The 19229-nt window shown below is 38.1% G+C and overlaps 1 pseudogene; it reads left to right on the top strand.

The window, feature by feature from the left end:
* Positions 1-1782: 1782 nt before the first annotated feature.
* On the top strand, positions 1783-2515 carry LOC140507970 (mitochondrial dicarboxylate carrier pseudogene; annotated as a pseudogene).
* Positions 2516-19229: the final 16714 nt, after the last annotated feature.

The raw sequence follows: 19229 nt of genomic DNA, 5'->3' as shown, positions 1-19229 counted from the left end.
CTAGTAGATAGGAGTACTGAATAGCATTATATGTCAAGAATATCATATACTACCAGGACATTTGACAAAGTCTTTTATGAAATCCTTATCAACAAGATGCAGAAATGCAGGCTGCATAATAGAAATGTTAGGTAGAATCATGATAGATTGAATGAATATAACTAATGATTAGTGGGTCTAAGTCAACTTGAGGAATCCTCAAGTGTCTCTAACACAATAAACTACCCTCAAATCCATCCTGATCAACACTTGCACAAATAACTTAGTTGATTAAAAACATTTAATTTTCAATCCAGTCTAATCTAGTAAATTCATACTAAGTTTCTACTACACCCAAGGTATTATGCTAGGTACTAGGGGCAGCTAGGTGGTGCAGTGGATACAGCACCAGTGTAGGAGTCAGGAGGACCTGAGTTCAAATCTCACCTCAGACATTTGACACTTACTAGCTGTGTGACCTTGGGCAAGTCACTTAACCCCAATTGCCTCATTCTGGGTCATCTCCAGTCATCCTGATGAATATCTGGTCACTGAATTCAGATGCCTCTGGAGGAGAAGTGAGGCTGGTGACCTGCACAGCCCTCCCTCTCTCAAAACAAAGTCAAATGCGAGTCATGTCATTATTTCTCTGATGGCATGGTCTTCTTTGGCAATGAAGGAGAAACACACACACTCTCCCATCCAGGTACTAACAAAACAAGACAAAAAGCCCTCAAGGAGGTTACATTTTACTGTTGGGAGGGGAAATAATAAGCAAACAAATACACATACAAATATAATTTCAGAAGTAAGACTGGAGAATGGATGACTGGGGACCAGGGAAGGATTCCTACAGAAGGATGGCACATAAACTGAGTCTTGAGGGAAGCTAGGGAATCTAAGAGATGGAAGTGAAAATGGAGTATACTCCCAGTATGGGAGCAAGCCTGGACAAAGACATACTCATTGGTGATGGAATGCTGAGTTTGGGGAAGAGCAAGAAAAATACTTTGGCTATGATGTAGAGGATATTAAGGGGAATGATGTCCAATAATTGTGGAAAAGTAGGGCAGAACTAAATAATGAGGGTTTTTAATGCCCAGTTTTTTAAAAAAAAAATGTAATTCTAGAAGCAATATAGAATGAGTAAAGAATCTTGTGTAATGTAGCAAAATGATAATCATTATATTCTGAACATTACTCCAGATCCTCATAAGATGTATCCATTTCCTTAAGGATGACTCCATTATTCAAACATAACATGTAGTCCACAAAACTAAAGCCCGTTTCTTGACAGGGTTCTCTCTCACATATGATGTATGGCAGACAACATACATTTATTATTTCCTGTCCTTTAGTAAGAAGATACTAATCACTATGAAGTATTTCTTCCAACTGGCATCAGAAAGAAGTTGCTTTTTACTTGAAAATGTGAGAAGAACCTCTTTTTCCCATGGAGCATGGAAGGCTTCTGCCTCCTCAGAGGCTCATGATTGGCCTTGGGTAGTAAGAGCATCATAGTTATTTATAATTTCATGTTTCTAGAATTACTTTCCCTTACCTTTTTCATCCAGATCACAGCTTTCTATTGTCCAAATTCTTGATAATAGTTTGATTCTCCATCATCTTAGAAAAATTTTATTTGCAGATTTCCTAATAAAAACTTTCTTCTTTATAATTTCTTCATCCTGCTCTCTGACTGTGCCTCATCCCATTCACCTTGTGCTGCATTCCACCAGCTTGCGCTCATCCTGGCTCTGGCCTATGCAGCCTGGCCGAGGCTCAACTCTGAGCAGTGCAGCCATGTCCAACAGGTGCGTGTCTCGCTGGTACTTTGGGGGACTAACGTGCTCCAGGGACGCATCCTGCACCCACTGTCTGGACCTGATCAAGATCCATCTACAGACACAGCAGAAGGTAGAGAAGAAGATGACTGGCATGGCATTAAAGGTGGTGTGGACAGATGGCTTCCTGGCCCTGTACAAAGGCATCAGTGCCTCCATCCTCTGGTAGATGACCCTTACCTGATTTACCATCTATGAGTCATTCTGAAAACGACTGCAGCGAGACAGGGGCACATCTTTTTCTATAAGAAGGTGCTTTTAAGATCTCTTGGAGGTTTTGCTGGTGGTCTTGTGGGGACTCTGGCAGATGTGGTGAATGTCAAGATGCAGAATGACATGAAGTTACCTGTGCAGTAAAAGCAGAATTACTCCCATTCTTTAGAAGGCATCATATGTGTAGCCCATGAAGAAGGTATAAATAAATTATTTTCTGGAGCTATGATGTCGTCATCCCATGGATGTCACTGTGGGGTAACTATCTTGACCAAGCCAAGCAGGTGATCCCCAGCACAGAAATGATCTAGGAAAACATCTTTGTTCACTTCCTGTCCAGTTTCATTGCTGGTGTCATTCATTGCACTTTGGAGACAGTGAAACTTCGACCACTGACCTTTTACAAGGGTTCTTTACTTGCTGGAATTCATCTGGTCCTCCACACTGTCCTCACTTTCATCTTCTTGGAACAACTCTGATTATAAGTTGGAGTAGATGCCTAAGCTGGGCTTGTTTTCTTGGGAGCCATACAGATGCTACAAGTATCCCAGTCCACCCACGATTCTTCCAAAAAGACCCAGGGAGGGAACACTTAAGCATCCTCTCAGGGGCCAGTACTTCCCACATTCCTGTCCTGTTTCTCCCTTTTGTGTCAACCTGTTCCCACTTTGGTTCATGAGCACAATTCTCCCAAAGGTATCATATCGTCTCTGCCTTCCCCACTACTCTTACCCCTCCAATCTTAGGGAACAAAATAGTTTTTCATCCTATCATGACAGAAGCCTCTTAATTCTACTGATCACTTTCCCCCTATCTGTGTAGCTTCATTTGCCTTAATTGCCCCCTTGGCCCCTCATCTGGATCCTCAGAATGCTTCTGTACCTTAACCTCCGGCTCATTGAAGGGGAGGATCAATATGTTTTGTGGCCAATCTGAAAAAAACCTTGAAAAGTGGCCCCTTCCTCTCATTGCTTATACCTCCCTATCAATCCCACCCTGGACTTCCCTTTGTTTTTATACAAGGGGAGAAAATAAGTGTTTACAGAAACATGACCCTCTTCCAATATCCACTCCCCCTTACTTGGGAATGTGAAGTACATTCTGGTGTTAGTGACCCTCCGGCCTACAAATTGGGTGGAGATGTCAGTTATTAAGTGCTAAAGACTTTGTAGAAGAAAATTAACCACTATAATGAACACAGAATGCACAGTAGCTTTCCATACCATTTCAATAGTCAAAGAGAGACTAAGGGGTGAGGTATATCTCCAGTCTGTCAATCATAACGGAATATGGAGTATCTAGATTTGACTTGGTACCCCAAGTCAAGATACATTTGCTTTTCTTCTTAGCTGGTTCTCATTTTGGATTGTATTAATTGGAGAATTGAGTACTGTAAACCTTATTCTTTTCCTCTCTTTTGACTGTGAAAAAGGAAAATTGATATCCAACAGGTATGGTTCTCCATGGGTCCTGGTGAGAGAAAGATAACAGTTTCTTTTCTCCCTCTCTCATCCTCCCAATGACTCTTTCTCCCCCTCTCATTATTTCTACCATTAAGTCCATCTTGTCTTCTAATTTCCTGTCCCTTTGCCATCCAGAGCAAAGGGGCTGCAACATTGCCCAGTCTGTAGCATTCTCTTACATCACCACAACTTCCCATCTCTTCTCCCAAGTCAAACTTCCAGTAGCCTCCACTGCCAAGCTCAGTAATTGCTTTAAAGATCAAATTTTAGCCCAAACTCAGGCACCAAATAGCTGTTGCTGTCTTCAGGGATTTCCCCTCTATGCCTTCTGCTTTCTCCTATTGTCTCCCAAGCCCTCCATCTCCTTACTTTATGGTACCACATTTCACCACAGCAACTGAATGACTTGTGTTGGACAAAGGTCAGGAGGCCTGGGAGTAGAAGGAAACAGATGTATATTTTGACTTTTTATTTTCTCAGTCTTCAATTCCCAGCCTCCCTAATATTTGATGTTGCTTCTGTAGAAAGAAATTAGACCAGTCAAACTGGCTGATTTTCAGTCAAACCATCATGTCACCCACTGGGAGGTGTCTTTATATCCCCACCTTTGGCTCATTATTTTTCTAGCTGACATTAATGTTCCTTTTCACCTGTTGTTAACTACCTGCCCTGTGGTCCTTAGGAAGGACACTATGTCCTCATGTGTACTGTGAAAACTTAGAGACAGATAGAATTGCATAATGGATAGAACCCTGGACTTAAGAATTGGGAAAACCTGGATTTAGATCCAGCCACTCATACTAGCTCTTTTGACCCTGGCGAAGTCATTCAACTTGTTTAAGCCTCGATTTCCTCATTATAAATATCACCATTCTCATCATAAATAATAAAATAACATCATAAAAACAAGTCAAGGACAGCACCTACTTTACAGGGCTATGGTGAGGATTACATTAGCTAATCTGTATTATACACCATTGAGATATGAGCTGCTATTATTATTGCTACTTACCTATGTACAGGATGAGTTGCAGATCAGTCAGGTAGCTTATTAATGATTCAGAATAGCTTCAATAAACCAGTGGGAAAAGGTTTCCCTTTCTAAGTCAATTAAATAAGTTTTTAGTGAGTTCGTCCCTTTGCAAACCAGCACTAAACAAGCCTGGAGTTTTAGAGAGTATTCAAAGAAGACATTGCTACTGTCCTGTTTGACCTTGCAGCGTATGTGAGGGAAGCAACTAGAAAATGACTCTTGGACTACGGAAAAGAGCATGGTCCGGTCCAGAAACATACCTCACAGGAACAGGTCTTTACTGAGGGCTGTCGTGTGCCAAACTCGAGCTATGACCAAATGGGATATTGTCACAGTCATCTGGATGTGAGGCACCATGCTGGTTTGTAGTAGGGAAGGGTTTCTGTGGAATTGAGGAGTCCTTTTAGCAGTCTTAGAGAAAGCTGTATTAGTTGCATCTCAGAAATCCTAAAGATTAAATGCGATAAATAGCCTCAACTGCTTGTGCGCTCCATTGCCCACCTACCACTACCGCTCCCTGCCACTCTTGATTCTCGTTCTTCTCTGAGTTCATTCCCCACTTCCGGTGTTAGATGGTTTCTATGTGGTGTATAGATGCTTCTATATTAAGGACTTGGTGTCCCATGTTCTTAATCCTAAGCCCCTAGCTTGTGTTTAAAGTAGTTCAGGGGTAAGGAACTTTTTGGATGAGGCCAAGAAAGGTGGTTAGCAGAAGGGAGGCGGAGATTTGTCTTTGCTGAAATTTCCAGAGATTTCCTTTACGCCTTCCTGATATGGTCCAAAAGGGAGTGGGAGGGTCGTTGCACTGAGCTGAGTGCCCAATTTGATTTACTTGACATGGGTAATGATTTGGGTGGCAGAACTAACAGAAAAGTTTGCATTTGTATTTAAATTTTCATTACTCTATCTTTGTAATGGCACATTTGACTGCTGAACTAGCTCTTTCTGGCCCAGGGAAAACCCTCTTCTCCCCCAGGAAATATCTTTGGAAAGGATTTTATTTATCTAAATCTGATTTCTGGATGACTACAGGACTATCACCACCACCATCCCAAAACAAACAAACAAACAAACAAAGGCTAGGGCTAGTTTCCCAGGGAAATTGTTGAAAATGACAAAATCATAGAAATTTAGAGCTGGAATAATGTAGCTTATATTCATACAATGGTGAACAATAATGAAGCATTCTCCCATCTTGGAATGGTATGGAGAGTAAACAGATTACCATTTTCCAGATGAGGAAACAGGCCAAGTTGAAGTGACTTGCCAAATATAATCCAATATAGCAGCTGAGGATTAGAATTTGAACTGAATCTCTTGAATCAAGACCCCTCTTCCCATAATACTACAAATATCTCATGGAAGGGACCTTAAAGATGATCTAGTCTGATTTTCTCATGTTTCTTGGTTGGCATTCTCATATATTTTTTTGGTTGATCAACTTTGTTTCAATTTCCACCAACATGAACATTAAAATATATGACCAAAAATGAGAGATTTTAAACAAATATAAACTACTGAAAAGTGATTGCACATGTAACAATATTCAATGTTATTTACCAATTGTTAAAAGAAAATAATAATTTTAACAAGGCTGTGTCAACATTGTCTTTTGTATTTACCATGAATTTTGTTGCTGTGGTCATCTTCAATTACTTAGTTGGAATCAATTAAAAAATAATTTCTCCTTCCTGTCTAATAAGCCATTGAGCCACTTTATGTCTTTTTTATCATTTCACAAAGTAGGAAGATTAATTTGAATTTAGTTTGAATGTAGGTGCCTGAATTCCATCCATTTCACTTCAATTCAACTCAATTCAACAAGCACTTAGTAAGCTCATAAAGACTTCAAGGCATGTTCCTGGATGCTGAGGATGCAAAGATAAAAATAAAGTAGTCTCTTCCCTCAAGGAACTTTGATTGTGAGAAAGACACAACATGTACACAGAGAAGCATAAGATAATGCAAGGAGTAACGGGGCAAAGGAATCACCAGATAACAATATTCAAAGGAGAGCATTCTAACAACTAGGAGAGATGATCATGGAAGGCTACACAGAAGAGCTGGCACCTGATCTGAATCTTGAGGGAAGATAAGGAATTAAAAAAAAGATGGGGAGTAAAGTACTCCTTAAATAGGAAATGACTAATATGAATAAATCAAAGACATGTTGAGCTCTGGGAACAGCACATTCTCCACTTAATAGACTACCTTGAACAGGAAGTCAAACATTACACGAACCTGGAATAAATGGAAAAACTCCATAATTTTCATGGGATCATGAAATTCCACATCTTCTAGTTTGCCCTGACAGATTTCCCCTCCTAGGGTGTTTAGTTTCCATGTAACTAGGCAACATCTTTTTTAATAAGACTATCCTTTTCCTTCTCATACATATAGACCTTACTAATCTGACTCAGATACTGGCAATTATCATTTAGCTCCCTTTTGCTCAGTTGATTATCTGCCAATCATTTTAAGTGGTAAGACGCAAGAAGTGAGGAAATAGAGAGCAGTAAAAAAAATAATAATGAAACATCTTTTGGGGAAGGAAAACTTAAACAAGAGAAAAATAGTTTGTTTTTTCCTTCCAAAGAACTAGGGTCCAGTTTTTCTTTAAATAGAACAGAAAGAATAGGACATAAGAAACATAGGAATACTGATAGCTCTAATTCTAGGAAATGAAGTGGTGAAACAAAGACCAGCTAAATGACCACAATGATTCAGTTTCCAATATCACCAATATTTCCAATATGCTTGTAGTCATCTATACCCACATGTATATGTCACATCCCCTGCTGTGTCAGAAGTATGTGCACAGAGAAGATAGTTTAATAAAGGCAGTTGCTACAGGCAAGACTGATTGTAATAAATTGCAGTTCAGACAATACAACCTATTATGGAAGGAACATTTGAAAGTCAAAAAAAGAAAGCGTGTCTGCATGCCAATTATTAATGAAAGTTTAAAGAAGACTTGTAGGCTCCTTTCCTCCACTTTTCTTTCATTTTTTTTCATTTTCCTATCCTCCCCCTAAACACACGTGCACAGTTTTTTAAACCATCTCTCTCTATGTCTCTCTGTGTCTCTGTTTCTCTGTTGGTCTCTCTGTCTCAGTCGGTCTGTCTGTCTGTCTCCGTCACTGTATTTTACTGAAATGCCAAGTGCCTTGCTGAAGCTACTTATCCAGATAATGTGATGAGGGCTTACACACAAATTTCAGGGAAACATATTGGGCTATGAGATAGCCTGATTTAGAAAGACTATATTGGACCACAAATAATGGATTAATTGATCCTCCACAGTTCTCTACGTGGATGACAAATGATGGCTTGATTCTGCAATGTGAGTTACTTATGAGTGCCAGCTAATCAGGGCTAAAGGATCAGGCCCTTATTGCCTTTTCCTCTGGAGTTCTTGGAGGTAGCCAAATTCCTTTCTAGATGACAAATAGTTAGTGCCAAGGAACATAAAGCACACAGGTTTGAAATACCCTGTGCTGTGCTGGCTCTTTCAATAAAAGCTGTATAAAGGAACAGTGAGCCTGCCATGTCCTCTTGTCCTTGCATATATGATGTTTTCTTCCATCCATAGAAATGGGTGGACAAGGGTCACTGAGCCAGTAAAGGATGGATATCTTCTTTCTCAGACCTTTCAAGAAATGATTTTGAACTGAATAAAAGTTAGCTGTGTTAATGAAAATGATGATGGATAATAATTATAATTTCATAACCTGACCCAGTAATAGTGAAGAGACTGCCAGTTGGATATTGGGGAAGTAATATAGTATAATGAAAAGAGTGATGGATTTGGAATCAAAACATCTGACTTTGACTTTGGGCACTCTAATTGTTGTTCATGTGACTTTGGACAAGTCAGCTAACTTTTCTGGACTTCTGTTCTCATCTGTAAAATGGGGAGTTGTACAAGATGGCCTCTCAAAACCCTTCCATCTCTAAGTGTATGATCTTATGATGCTACTAGAATCAAGAGAGTTAAGTCAGAGAAAACAACATGAAATCACAATAAATTCAGGCAGGTAAAAAAAATAGATCAAGCCTAAGCACAATTGTAATTTGGGGCCCATAGGTTTAGAGCCTCTATTTACGCTTGGAAGGCACCTTAGAGAACACTGAGCTTAACTCTCTTATTGTACAGATGAGGAAACTGTGTCCCAGAGTGATTTGCCCAAAGCCACACAAATTCAAAAAGTGCTAGAAGTGGGATTCAAGTTCAGGTCGATTGACAAGAGGATCAACACTCTTTCCTCTCTTCCATAATGCACTATAAGTCACTAGACTTTTACTTTAAAGTGCTGACAATCAGGCTGTCATTGAAAGGACCTGCTATGGAGGCAAGTTCATCCAGGACTTTCTTAAAATACTACTAGTTAGGGCAGCACTTCCTCCTTTGTTGATCACTGGTATTACAAAAGCTTTAAGCTTTGTATTATCTTTACTTCTTAAAAGATAATGTTGTGATCAATATTGGCTAATAATGTTTATGTGACAAAGGATATGGGAAAATGAGATCTTTTCATTGATAAATTTGTATTAACAATTATATGTGCATACATACATGTATATATTTATGTATGTATATGTATACATGCATATGTATAAATGTGCATGCATATCTTTTCCTTGCCATTGATCAATTTTTTCATTATTTCTCTTCTTTGGATCTCACTGTGGGTATTACCCAATTAATATGGTAGAGGGAAGGAACATTGAACTTGGAGGCAGGAGAAGTTAGATTTCATACGGAAGCAATCATTTTCAACCTTTGTGACCTCATATTCTGTTCCTCAATGCCCATTCCTTAAGAAGATTAATTGGTTTTCCTGGAGTTGGGAATAATGAACTTTTACCATATTTGTTAATATCACTACTTTCGGAAGGGAATGTAGGTAGGTATTAACCCCTCTCCTCAAGGCAGAACAGAAACAGAGACACAGAGAAAACAGAGAAAGACAAGAACAGAGAGAAAAGTTACTTGTCATTTTGTCCATCATGGGAAATGAACAAAGCCAATCTGTCCATCAGCAAGGGTCTGAAGAAAGTGAGAGCACAGAACACTTGTTTTGAAGATTTTCCTTTCCCATTTTGAGACTTAGGAATCCCTTTGAAAAATAATTAAAAATCTATAAAGCTTCTGTTCCAGCACCCCTAAAAGGAAGGAATCAAAAACATTTGTTCTGTGTGAAATCTTAAACCAGATGGAGCTGTTGCCCCATTTTAAGGGACAAGTCACTTTCAGTTGGAGGAATTATGACCCTGTTAAGCTGCTGCGTCATCTCCATCACATGACATTGCTTCTGATACTCAATTTTTTCTACATGCCTCTGAGTAGGGGGATGGCAAACTCTTAAATATGCCTTATCTTTTCCCCCATTCCAAAGTAATTAATAAGTAATATGGATAAAAATTGGTAATTATCTCCTTGTCAAGGATATTATTTTTAGTTATGTAAAGCTGAATATGCCTAGGAAATAAAGGTGAGATGATTTCATGTGAAAGAATATACCATTATTTGAAGAAGACCATAATGTGGTCTTCATTTTATCTCATTTTCTAGGTAATTTCAAATATTCCAAGATCAAACATTTTAGATATTTTCTGAAATGAATAGGCAAAACTTTTCATCTTATTCTAATTTATTGAAACACACTCATACATTCTACCTTTAATGTATAATGAAAGTCTACATTAATGATTTACCTTAAGATCTATTAGAAATTTATATTTTAAATATATAGCTATGTTTTCTTAAGAGATTTAAGTTAATCATTAAACCAAACTCAATATTGTTCACTTTCAAAGTTGAAATCAATTTTCATGATTTATATATAACCTGAAATATCTTTCCCTTTAAAATATCATATCTTTTTTTCAGTTAGAATATTACCCTGAATAATAGCATATTTAAATCTTGTCCTCTAAAAATGAATTGGGATTTACCTAGTCTTTATTTTTGGATATATATGATATCTCTATTAGAGTCGAGAATTCATAATCTATTTCACGGAGTAAAGCAGTTGCCATTATACTTTAGTGGATTGTAATGTGCTGTGCTGTAATAGCTCAGTCTGCATGCTGAAAAATAAATCCAGCTAAACCCACTTTGTAGATTGTTGATGCATTTTATGTTAAACTGTGTACCCAGTCCCTTTTTACATTTTCAATACAGAACTGGAAGGTAAAAGGTTTTCATTAACAGCATCTTGAAATATTCGAGTCTGAATGCATACAGAGAGGGAATTAGAATAGTGTGAAAAGATTTGCTTTTGAATTCACTCACTTGGAGAGTAGTAACACTTCATTGGAACTGGGAACATTTAGATTGCTTTCTTTAGAATTTATGTTTTATTTACCAGCAAGGCAATGCTTCTTTAACTATGTTTAAACCAAAGCTGCACCAGTGTCTAAGATCATGCTTCCCAACTCAAGGTACATTTTTATTATGGGATGAATAACAGGGGAATATTCCACATGACTTGCTTCATGGGACTGAAAAGTGACTGTTATAAAATGGTTCCCTTGAAAATAACTTTGGTATTCACTCCATTAGACACTAACATAAAATGATTAAGGGAAATAGTGATGGGTAGGCTATAAAAGGTCCTTGTATACTGCATTTTTATGAATATTAGAAGTAGGCCTAGAGTTCATATAAATCTGCCCTGTTAGAGTGAAGGTAGTACTATAAAATCTAGAACCAAATTTACCACAACTCTGTTAACCAGGTTGCTTCCCCTTACATTCTACCTTTGGTAGTATGAGGTGTTCAGGGATAACTATCACTTTGCTGTGCTGAATGCTTTTAGGACTGCTCAACCACATTTTGTATTTCCCTGTGTAATGATAAGATAATTTGAAAATCTTCACTGCCCCTTAATAGACCAGTGTGACCTGCTTTGAACTCTGATCCAACTCACAGTTTGAGTCCCATAGAGTCAATTGTGGGAAAAGCTTGCTGAGCTGGTGGAGTAGGAAGGCTGCAAGAGAGAGTGAGGTGGAGCTGAGAGAGAGAGAGAGAGAGAGAGAGAGAGAGAGAGAGAGAGAGAGAGAGACAGAGAGAGAGAAAGAGAGAGAGACAGAGAGAGAGAGAGACAGAGAGAGAGAGAGAGAGACAGAGAGAGAGAGAGAGAGAGAGAAGAGAGAGAGAGAGAGAGAGAGAGAGAGAGCAGGCAGAGTAGAGCAGAGCAGCTAGCATGAGTGAGAGGGAGTGATTTTGCCTAAGGAAGCTTGTTTGTGGGGAAGCCTGACAGAGGGAAGATTTGGGGATAGCTGTGTTCCCAGCATTGATAATGTATGTAGATTTCTTGGTTACTATGATGTATTTGGCTTTCTGGTGTTTGAATAAATGTCTTGGTTTCATCTTTTGAGGAAGAGGCTTTATATTTTGTGAGTTTACCATAGAAGTACTCATGCATATCCATAGTGGCTGCTGTGGATATTATATTGGTGCTACACCCTGTCTACTCTGTTCTCACCTGTATCTCCAAGAAGCTATAGAATGTACAGTGGAAAAACTATGGTGAACATATTTGCAGATGGGTTAAACCTTTTTGAAGGTAATTGACAGGCTTTAAACCCATTGGCGAGTTAGGAAAATACCTCCCGCAAACACATGCAGACATCTCTCACTGGAATGGGAAGATAAGTACAATTTGTTGCAAAGGCCATGAGGGCATCTGAAGCTCCATGGAGCACGTAGAGCTTGGTAAGATATTGAAACCATGAAGATCATCCACTCCATCCCAGCCATCATCAGTTAACTGACTTTTGTCTTGCCATTGGACTTGAATAACTCTGGAAGAGAGAGGTGGATGATTTGCATAACTCTACCTCACTTAAATTCAATTGTCACATAGGTCAAGACTTTACTCATTTGTGATATCATTAGTTTCTTCAAAAACAAAGGACAAACAATACCTTTTGCAGAAAAAAAAAATCATAAAGCAATAAGTTCATATTAGGAGGTTGAGAAAAGCTGGAAGAAAAGAAAAACTTTCTAGGATATGACCTGAGCACACATTCAACCTAATTTTATAGATCTAACAAACTGAACCATGAAGATAATATTTCTTCTTGTGACCTCCTTTCTAGTCAGAATCCACCAGGTTACCTTGGTAACTAGATTATTAGCTGTTTGTGGTATGACAACACATGGCCAAATTGATTAAGCAGATCCTCTGGAAATGAATTAATTTTCCCCTTGAGACTAGTCTGCAACTTGGGACAGTTACATGACATAATAATGGTATCATGTCAAACTATAAAATTAAGCTAAAGGTTGAAAGGTCACAAAGTACAGTGGAAGGAACACTCAAAGACAGTCTGGCATATTCTGAGCTCCATCACAAAATGTGTGACTTGGAACAAATCATTTAGCTTCTTCAACCCTCCTTTTCCTTACCTACAAAATAGAGATAGTATCTATCCTTCCCATCTCTTCAGATTGCTATCATATAAAAATAAGTATTCTAAGAACCTGTAACAGTTTGAATGAAATTACTATTTTATAAAAGATGATCAAAGTAAAATAAAAATAATTTGCATCAATATATAGAGAAATAGAAACCTAACAGCTTTAGGCTACTCTACAAATTAAATGAAATTATTGTTCTATTCATATTGAAGCAAATCTCACATTGAAAATTTACTTGTGATTTTCAGGTCTATTCAGCACAGCTTATTTTGGTTACTTTTCTACTGTATATGAGTTCAGTATGTTGTGCTTTAGGACTTGTAAATAGCAGTGGTGTAAACTATTCTATTACCACTTACCTGAATTTTTAATTAGGTCTTTCCTTACTACTCTGTTCTTTTCTTTAAAAAAAAAAATAGTTTTCAACTAGTCTTAATGGATTGTTTGGGTGTTTAAAGAAAAGCTCCCCCAACATTAACAAAACAGGACAGGTTTTAAATACAGCATTTGTTCCAAGTCACCCTTACGAGCTTCAGCGGCTAGTCTCTTATAGGTCACAGCAATCAACCAATAAACAGACTGAATACCTGCTGCATGCATAGTATTGATAGGCACTTTGAGGGATACAGAAAGTAGCGCATGATCTAATTAGGAAGTCATCTACAAAGTGCATGAAACTGTTTGAGAACAGTATAAGGTAGTGTAGCATAAAGTGCTAAATTTTGTGATATAAACTATACATTACAAGGAGTCAGAGGAGGAAGTATTGGAATTGGAAAAATTTTGGTGTCAAGAAAAATAATTGAATTGGAAAAATTTTGGTAGCAAGAAAAATAAAGAAAAAGAAAAAATATACTTCAATCTGCACTCAGAGTTTAGAATTCTAATTCAGATTGCCCTTTTCCTCCTCACTGACTTTGTAACAATTCTTGGAACTTAAAAAAATTGCAAAATGGCTAATATGAAAAGGTTTTGCATAACCTCACATGTATGAGGGGTATCATATTACTTGCCTTCTCAGTGGGTGGGGGAGAGGCAAAAGGGTAGGAGAAAATTTGGAGCTAAATTTTAAAAATGAATGTTAATTTTTTTTTTTAAAAGGAAATACTTCTAAGATAAATTAATCCTGGAGAACACAAGTATAGAAATAAACTCATAGTTTACTCATTCAGGCACAGAATACTAAATTTTACATGACTTATTCATATTAAAAATGTTGCACCACTAATGTGAGCTTAACTTAGGAGAAGAAACATTTTATTTATAGTAATTCAAATTATGAGATGCTTGATGTCAAAATAAAATCTTTGCTTTTACTTCCTCATGTTCCATTCATTTCTCAAGCATTACTTCCAATCCCACCATTTGATTATTCTTTCTAAGGTTATCAGTATTTTCTCTTTTTTTAAAAGCAACTAATTTTTTAAATAAACATTACCAATACAAACAACTATGCTTGTTTAGTAACTTCAATTGTTAGTTAATTTAATTAATTATATAATGTGCTATGACTCTTTGTCATCCCCACTCCCCCAGTACCCATCAATATCTTTTATCCATTCATTGTTGTTCATTTTTCCTCAGATGATCATTGTTAGTGAATGTTCTAATTTGCTAGTTCTGACTTATGTTCTTTGTATTATTTCATAAAGGTCTTTCCATCTCTTTGTATTTTTTACAGTTATTCATGTTAATTGCCTTAGAGTAATCCATTACATTAATTTACCAGAATTTATTTAACCATTCCCTGATTATTAGATATTTAGGTCTTCCAACTAGTTTTTAAAAGTATATTTAAGAGTTACTGGGGTGGATGCAAGAAAGAGAAATAGAAAAAAACCCTCAGCTGTGCTCCCCCAACATTCCTTTCCAAACAACTTTAACAACTCAGATTGAATTTTGGAATGGCAAAGTCAACCAAAGGTTAAAGTGAGACTTACTTCTAGCCCTAGACAACATATGAGATTACAAAGAGAGATATGTGATATGGGGAAGAAGGTGAGTGAAACACCAGTGGCGGGACACAATGGTGGTGACATAACCAGCAGCAACTTTGGGAGCTCTCAAACCAGAGATGGTAGCAACCAGTTAGAAAGAGATTATAGGGGACACCTGTGCTAACACTGGATGCAGTAGCAGATATTGTTTGGCAGCTCCACTGCCTATACCCATTCTGGGTCATGATTCAAGAGCAGAGAGGAACACTTGCAGTCAAGAGGGAGTAGAATCCCTGAAAGACACTGCCATTCCCTTGTATTGGGGGGTCAGGGACTCTAAGGAGCAACATTGTTTTTGATCTCCCTGAGGAGCAGTATTGACTGCAATATCAAGGGATCAGGAGCCCTTCCTGGGTAAGGACCAGAGTACAGACCAGGAGAGCAGTGAACACACTTCTCCCCAGATCATCCCAACTTCAAAGCATCAAAAACTTCCAAACACTCAGAACTACCTATGAAACAACCTGAAGTTGTAGAAGGAAACAACCTGAAGCTTCAGACAAAGCCCCTCCCCCACCACACAACTGGAACAGAACCAAACATTTATGTAAAATTCCAGATCAAGAAATAAGATGGGAAAATGAGCAAATAAAAATAACCTAACCATAAAGACCTGCCATGGTGACAGCTAAGATCAAGACACAAACTTGGAAGAAGAAAATAAAGTGAAAAAAGCTACAAGCAAAGCCTCAAAAAAGTGATTTGGATACAACTCCAACAAACATTCCTGAAAGAGTAAAAAAGTTACTTTAAAACTTAGGTTAAAAAATGAAAATGAAGGAAAAAAAATTGTGAAAAAACAATTAACAGTTTAGTAAAAGAGACATGAAAATACTGAGGAAGAAAACACCTTAACAACATAATTAGCCAAATGAAAAAACAGAAGGGGCAAAAATTCACTGGTGAAAACAACTCTTTAAAAAGAATTGACCAAATGGGAAAAGAGGCACAAAAGCTCACTGAAGAAAGTAATTGCTTATAAATCAGAACTGGAATCTGGTCTCAAAAACTTAGCTGTGTGACCCTGGGCATGCCACTTAACCCTGATTGCCTCCCCCAAAAAACAAACAAACAAAAAATTAGAATTAGGCAAATGGAAGAAAAATGACTCCACAAGACATCAAGGAACAATAAAACAAAGTCAAAAGAATGAAAAACTAGAAGAAAATATGAAATGTCTCAGGAAAACAACTGACCTGGAAAACAGATGAAGGATAAGAATTATTGGATTACCTGAAATCTGTCATCAAAGAAAGAACCTAGACATCAGGTTTCAGGAAATTATCAAGTAAATCTACCCTGATATCCCCAAACCAGAAAGTAAAATAGAAATTGAAAGAATCCACCAATCACCCTATGAAAAGCATTCCAAAATGAAAACTTCCAGGAACATCATAACCAAATTCCAGAGCTCCTAGGTCAAAGAGAAAATACTTCAAGCAGCAAGAAAGAAACAATTTAAATACCATGGATCTACACCCAAGGTCACACAAGACTTAGCAGTTATCATGTTTAAAGAAGCAGAGAACTTAGAATATGATATTCATTAAGGCCAATGACCTGGGATTACAACCAAGAATATTCTACCCGGCAAGTATGAGTGTAATCCTTTAGAGGGAAATAAATTTTTAATGAAATAGAAGACTTTCAAGCATTCCTTATGAAAAGATCAGAGCTGAATAGAAAATTTGATTTTTAAAGACAAGACTCAAGCATAAAAAGGCAAACAGGAAAGAGCAATCATAAGGGGATCAATTAAGTTAAATTATTTACTTTTCTATAAGGGAATATGATTCATGAATTGTCTAAGAACCTTAGAGTTATTAGAATAATTAGAAGGATTCCACATAAAAGAGGGTATAAAAGTGAGTTGATTATATTAGGATGATGTAAAAAATGAATAGATGAGAAAGAAAAAATGAGAAATTATTTAACATAAAAAGTCATGCAAGGAAAAGCTTTTACAGTAAAGGAGAAAATGGTCGGGGAGGGGGCAGGCAATTCTTGAACTTCATTGGCATCCAATTGGTCCAGAGAGGGAAACATATATCTACTTACTTAATTGATAATAGAATCCTATCTTTCAAGAAGGATGAGGGTAGAGGATAAGAGAAAAAAAGAGGGTGATAAAAGGGAGGGCAGATAAAAGAAAACAGAGGTTAGAGGCAAAACAAACTTGGATAGATAGGATAAAAAAGATAAAATCAAAAACAGAAGAAAATAGGTAATAGTTCGTAAAACTAGACTAGTGGACAACGTCACCTTTCCCCTCTCTGAACTAGATAAAGCTAACTCTAAAATAAATTAGAAAAAAAGCAAAAATAAGAATACAATCTTAGAAAAATCAGATCTGATAAACCTTTAGAGAACAGTGCCTGGGAATAGAAAGGAGTACAGCTTTTTCTCAGGTATACCTGACACCCTCACAAAAACTGACAATATATTAGATGATAAAAAATCTCAAGATGGCGGAGTAGAAAGATGCACATACACATAGCTTCGAACCCACAACCCATAGAACATCTGTAAATAGCAACTCACTGCGAATTCTGCAGCACCAGAGGCTATGTTCTATGGAACATTGGAGCGAAGGAGATTTCAGTTCCAGAGGGACCTGCAAACCTCTCACAAAAGGTACTTTGCACGGTGGACTGGGAACCAAGCACAGCCTTGCCGCGGCTGCAGCACTGAGAGGAACAGATCCAAGAGGGCTTCAGGGACGGGATCTCTAGTGGACACGAGGGTCCCTCCACCCATAGGTGACTGGGGTCGGTGAGAGGGTCTCTTTGGGGGGTCGAGAGGGGAGTGGGGTGCCCCCATAACTCAGGCCCCCTCGGGAGGCAGCAGCAGAGGTGGGAGCAGACAAGGGCTCCCCAAGCAGGCAGGAGCCTGGATCCATTGTTCAAGGTCTCTGCATAAACCCCATGAGGGAACTGAGCCAGTGAGGAGGCCTTGCCCCTACCTGACCACCTGAACTTAATCTCACACTGAATAGCACCCCTGCCCCCACCAAAAGCCCTGAGGCTGGGAAGCAGCATTTGAATCTCAGACCCTAAGTGCTGGCTGGGAGAATCAGGAGGCAAAGTGGGTGTGAAGAGAATATTCAGAAGTCAAGTCACTGGCTGGGAAAATGCCCAGAAAAGGGAAAAGAAGTAAGACTATAGAAGGCTACTTTCTTGGTGAACAGGCATTTCCTCCCTTCCTTTCTGATGAGGAAGAACAATGCTTACCATCAGGCAAAGACACAGAAGTCAAGGCTTCTACATCCCAGCCCACTCAATGGGCTCAGGCCATGGAAGAGCTCAAAAAGGATTTTGAAAATCAAGTTAGAGAGGTGGAGGAAAAGCTGGGAAGAGAAATGAGCCATTGCAGTCAAAGCATGAACAGCTGGTCAGCACCCTGCTAAAGGAGACCCACAAAAATGCTGGAGAAAATCACACCTTGAAAAATAGACTAACTCAATTGGCAAAAGAGGTTCAAAAAGCCAATGAGGAGAAGAATGCTTTCAAAAGCAGAATTAGCCAAACAGAAAAGGAGATTCAAAAGCTCACTGAAGAAAATAATTCTTTCAAAATTAGAATGGAACAGATGGAGGCTAATGACTTTATGAGAAACCAAGAAATCACAAAACAAAACCAAAAGAATGAAAAAGTGGAAGATAATGTGAAATATCTCATTGGAAAAACAACTGACCTGGAAAATAGAACCAGAAGAGACAACTTAAAAATTATGGGACTACCTGAAAACCATGATCAAAAAAAGAGCCTAGACATCATCTTTCATGAAATTATCGAGGAAAACTGCCCTGAGATTCTAGAACCAGGGGGCAAAATAAATATTCAAGGAATCCACAGAACACCGCCTGAAAGAGATCCAAAAAGAGAAACTCCTAGGAACATTGTGGCCAAATTCCAGAGTTCCCAGGTCAGGGAGAAAATATTGCAAGCAGCTAGAAAGAAACAATTCAAGTATTGTGGAAATACAATCAGAATAACACAAGATCTAGCAGCTTCTACATTAAGGGATCTAAGGGCATGGAATAGGATATTCCAGAAGTCAAAGGAACTAGGACTAAAACCAAGAATCACCTACCCAGCAAACTTGAGTATAATACTTCAGGGGAAAAATTGGTCTTTCAATGAAATAGAGGACTTTCAAGCATTCTTGATGAAAAGACCAGAGCTGAAAAGAAAATTTGACTTTCAAACACAGGAATGAAGAGAAGCATGAAAAGGTGAACAGCAAAGAGAAGTCATAAGGGACTTTACT

This window comes from Notamacropus eugenii, chromosome 5 (assembly GCF_028372415.1).
Source record: "Notamacropus eugenii isolate mMacEug1 chromosome 5, mMacEug1.pri_v2, whole genome shotgun sequence".
Classification (NCBI taxonomy): Eukaryota; Metazoa; Chordata; class Mammalia; order Diprotodontia; family Macropodidae; genus Notamacropus; species Notamacropus eugenii.
Note: the sequence above shows the minus strand (reverse complement) of the source record. Positions and strands in the feature narration are given on the sequence as shown.